The sequence below is a fragment of the Sapajus apella genome, unplaced genomic scaffold, assembly GCF_009761245.1.
Source record: "Sapajus apella isolate SASKATOON/1434 unplaced genomic scaffold, GSC_monkey_1.0 scaffold157, whole genome shotgun sequence".
Classification (NCBI taxonomy): Eukaryota; Metazoa; Chordata; class Mammalia; order Primates; family Cebidae; genus Sapajus; species Sapajus apella.
This window is the reverse complement of record NW_022437097.1, coordinates 1,272,103-1,277,422: the sequence shown is the minus strand read 5'-3', so window position 1 is coordinate 1,277,422 and position 5,320 is coordinate 1,272,103.

Genomic DNA, 5,320 nt, shown 5'->3' with positions numbered 1-5,320 from the left:
AAATTCCTTTCCCACTCAGTTATTTCTCTTAATGTCACTGGCTGAAACTATATCACATGACTGTCCCTACTCAAAAGAGGAAGTAAGAAATGTAGATATATGAGTTAGGCTAATTGGCAACCCAACAAATGTGATTCTGTTAGTAAAAAATAATAAAATATTAGATAAGCAACTACCAAGTCTGACACAAATGCCTTAAAGATTATTTAAATATCTGTCCTTTAAAGAGTGTCTTTAGTTCCATGAAACTAGACAATTGGAGAGATTGCATGATGTGTAGAAGGCGAATATTTGCTTCTGTGAACTATAACAAAGCCGTATCACAAAAGGTATCTGGGTTAGGGTGCAGGCCAGTGGCAGCATGGATGATTTATCTAGGTGATTTTTAAAAATCAATGTAAATAAAATTAAAGTATGATTTCATTGAGAATGCTGTAGGCAGGTGCGATGGTGCACACCTACGGTCTCAGCTACTCAGGAGGCTGAGGTGCAAGGATCACTTGAGGTCGGGAGTTTGAGACCAGCCTGAGCAACACAGAAAGACCCAATCTGAAATTTTGTTTAAAGAATATTGATGAGCCATCAAACACCTTTGGCTTCAAAGACTCTAAACTGTTGATCTCTGAGGTTTACATTTTATTCCATATTCTCCAGCAAACCTAAAGGCATATGTGCCTGATCTTATGGCTGTAAGCAAAGTACCCCTATCTGAAGGAAGATGTTACCACACTAAGGAAAACCAAAGATTTCCCCTTCTCCTCCTGCAGGGCCCATCTCAGGGAGCTGTTGGAATGGCCCCTGCCCAGGGTGAGAGGGGATCAAAAAACTCAACATCTGGGTGATTGGCAAGACTCCAAGCTCTTTGAGCAACACTGGAATCAGCCTTAAAGTTGTTTAAAGTCAGTGCCTGCTGAGAACACAAGGAGGAGGAGAAAGAGGGGCTACACAGGCAGGCTGATTATCAGAGGGACAGAGCCTGACACCAAGGACTTCCAGCAAAAGGCTCACTTCTGCCTCTAGTGAAGCTGCCCCTATCCCAGCTGTAACATTGTTACACATGTTGGGGAATTGTTCTTGGAGACACTACAGCAAAGTTGTAACTTTAGGTTACTTCAATGTGCTTTTTTTTTTTTTTTTTTTTTTTTTGAGACGTATTCTTGCTCTGTCACCCAGGCTGAGGTGCAGTCGCACTATCACGGCTCACTGTAGCCTCAAACTCTTAGGCTCAAGCAATCCTCCCACCTCAGCCTACTGAGTAGCTGGGACTACAGGTATGTGCTACCATGCCTGGCTCAATATGCTTCTCTAAAGTATATTAAGGTCAGTATGATTGGCTGAGCAGTTGTTTGCCAACACTTGGGTGATCAAAGAAAATTAGAACCAAGAGTGATGGATTTTGGTGAACCAAACCCAAGGATAACATCCATCTGAAGAACAAAGAGCGTTCACAATCCCATCCATTGTGTTCACATGCCCAAGGTTCACATCAATGTCCACTTTTACTATTTGCTTTATCTCTAGATGTGTTCTTCTTGTGTTCTTTCTTTTTTTTTTTTTTTGATTCATGAAGATGTCCTGGAAAGTGTTGACTTATTTACTCTTCTAAAAAATGATGCATCACAGAGCAAGAACAGTTGGATGAGAAACATATGGTGAAAAACCATATAGTGAAGACTATAAAGGCAAGAAAGACTAAAGATCATGTCAACTCTTTTTCGAGGTGGAGTCTTGCTTTGTTGCTCAGGCTGGAGTCCAGTGACGTGATCTCGGCTCACTACAACCTCTGTCTCCTGGGCTCCAGCAATTCTCCTACCTCAGCCTCCCAAGTAGCTGGGATTTACAGGTGGGCAGCACCACACCTGGCTAATTTTTGTATTTTTAGTAAAGAGATGTAATCCCTCCCAGAGGTGGGATAACAGGCGTGAGCCACTGCACCGGGCCTGATCATGTCAACTCATATTGCTCCCGTTGATGACACATCCTTGACATTGAGGTACTATGGAAATTTCAGAAATACAGATCATTATTTGTGAACACAGAATTACGAACCCATGCAAAATTCTTAGATTTTTTTTGTGTGCATTTGACTATGTCATTTCCTATATGCCGTGTAGAAATCACAACTGGAAGGGAAAAAAGTGGAAGAGACCAGAAATAACTTCTGGAAAACTGAAACATTTTGTCTCCATGTATATAAACACATCTGAGTGCTACAGTCTGCAGGGCCACACTTCATGCTCAGGAATAGTCCAGTCTCTGGAAGATGGCAGCATCTCACTTCTCTGAACTTCTGATATAATTGCATTCTTTCCCACATCATACAACACTTACTTATATGCCATCTTCGGCTGATTTTAACTTTCATTTAAGTTTCTCCCCCTTTTCAAGGAGTTTCAATCTACTTGTGTGAACTTTATTACTAATCAAATTTGTTCTGGAGGGCATGGCTTAGATGGCTAGTCTCAGTTGGCTTTCTAACAGCTCTCTTCAGAGCTGGATGGACTCACCCCTTGGTGCCTGGTGCACCTGGCCACCCACGGGCCTCCTACAGTGTTGCCAACTAACAGCATAGCACAAAGGAGATGCATTCTTTTGTGGGCAGAAAGATCTGAAAATGAGAAGATCTCGGGGGCAAACCAAACTTAACACAGTTCCTTTTCCAAACTGCTGAGCAGATAAATCACTTCTCCCATGTGGAGGAGTAAGTAAGGGACTTAAAAACAAGGATCAGAGTTCTGTCTCCTGGGGGTTGAAAGCTCTTTCCTGTCTGAGAAGAGTAGGGCATCTTCCCACTTAAGTTCCACAGATGCCTGATTATTTTTCCCCTGGATGTTAATCTACTGTCCTGTGAGGATCATTTATATTTATTATGTGCCAAGCCCAACACCCAACACATAATTCAAGATAACCCCCTCATAAATTCTCTGTATAGGATTTATACATCCCAGATGGGTAGAAGTTTTGATCTTTAGAACTGAACAGATTTTTATAATTCACAAAATGCCCTGCAATGTACATAGCTCTGTTCCTTGTGCTTCCTACGGAACCTCCAATGTGTAGGGAGATTATGGAGCAAAGATGGTGAAATCAATCTTAAGCTTGAAGAATTTGTTATAAGGATGTTGATAAATGTCTTAGATATATGTGATTTATTCCTTAAGAATGTTCTCTCTGACTCTTTTCAGCTAAATAAGATGTTTAATCTTAGGAACAAAATCTATTTTTAAGACTGCTTGGAAGTAACAAAAATGTGTGCTGGTACTCCATGCAGGATCACTAGGTTAAAGGAATCAAGTTTCTTGGTTTCTGGTCTTGGATGAGTGGACAATCTAAGACATCTTAATAAAAAAACACAATGCACAATTAGAGTTCTCGATATATTAGAAGTATTCAATAATATGGGCTTTTAGAGAGTGTTTAGGAGGAAAGGTAAATAAGACTAGTTTCTACAGCAGACAACTCCTAAATCTCAGAGGCTCATTTAACATAATAAACATTTGTCCAATAGAGGTCAAGAGAAGGTTTTGTCCTTGTTTAGGGACCCAAGTATGAGAAAAGAAAGGATAGGCGTTAGGATGTTTGTTTTGGTTTGATTTTCAAAGCACCCAGCCTAGAAACGACACTCATGTCACTTCTGCGTGCCACACCTAACTTCAAGGACTGGAAATGTGACCAGGAAAAGCAGGACAAGAATCTTGATGACTACAGCAGTCTTATGCCACAAGTGTTCAAAACAGCCAGGACCAAAAGAAGCCAGTTACAAAAGAGGACCTATTGTATGATTGAATTCATATGTAATATCCAGAACAGGTTAATCTACAGAGACAGAAGTAGACTAGTGGTTGCTTAGGGCTGGGAGAAGTTATGAAGGTGTGGAGAGATGGTAACTAAAGGATACAGGGTTTCTTTTTGAGGTGACTAAATGTTCTAAAATGGACACTGGTGGTGGCTTCACATCATTTAAATGTGAATATACTAAAAACCGTTGAATTGTGCATTGCAAATGAGCAAATTGTCAGGCAAATGAATTATATCTCAACATAGTCATTTAAATAAACAAATACGTTCAACAGGTATGCAGAAACTGCACCATATTAGCAACTTTTCTGTACATATATAAATATAATTAAGTAAAAGTGTATTTTTAAAACTGTTTTTGAAAAGTCAAGATCAATTTCAAAGATGGTGACTATTCTCCTGCAATGTCTTCCTTTCACCTTATTCTCAGGTAAAACTGTTAAAAATGAACACCAGAGTCCCAATGCTTCCAGTCAGAAAGTTTCAACTTCAAGGGTGGTTTTCAATCAGTTTGAACATCGGCTTCCTATCCTGTAAAATGGAAGTCATACACTGACTTCAATAGTTTGTTGTATTTATTAAGTAAGATATTAAACTTGAAATCCTGTGGCAATCCAGGTACACAGTTGGCTCTAGACTAAAATTAATTATTTAAACTCTTCAAAGGGAAATGAAATATTAAAAACACAAGCCAAAAAAAGTTGTTAAAGCCACTTTACAAAAAAAGATATTCAAATGGTCAATTCGCATATGAAAGAGCGCCAATATCATTAGTCACCATGAAAATGCAAAGCAAAACAACAGTGAGATACCGCTACATACCAAAATAAAGATACCAAAATGGTCAATAAACATAAAGAGTGCTCAACATCATTAGTCACCACAAAAATGCAAAGCAAAACCACAGTGAGATACCTCTATACACTCACCAGCATAGCTAAATATGAAAACCAGTTCTACTGAGTGTTAACAAGCATGTGGAGAAACTAGAACTCTCACACATTGCTGGTGGACACTGAAAATTGTATAGTTATTTTGTAAACCCATTGCCACTCTCTGATAAATGGGAATATTCATCTACTCTGTGGCCTAGCAATCACACTCCTAGACACATACCAAGAGAAATGGATGTATTATGTTCACAAAATACACCTGTGCATACATAACAGCTTTACTCACAATAAGCAAAAATGCAAAGCAGCCCAAGTACCCATTAATAGAAAAATGGATAAATGAATTGTGGTATATCCATACAATGGAATAGTACTGAGCAGAAAAAAATGAGAGGCTATTGATATACATAATAAAATAGATAAATTTCAAAAAAATGCTGAATGAATAAGGTTAAACTAAAGAACACATATGTATTAATATTATTCCACTTTTATTAATATTAAATTCTTGAACAAAGAGAACTAATCTACAGGACAGAAAGCAGGTCAGTGGTAACTCGGAGTTGGTTGTATGACAGCACTTGACTGGAAAGAAGCATGAGTTAACTTTCTTTTTTTTTTTTTTTTTG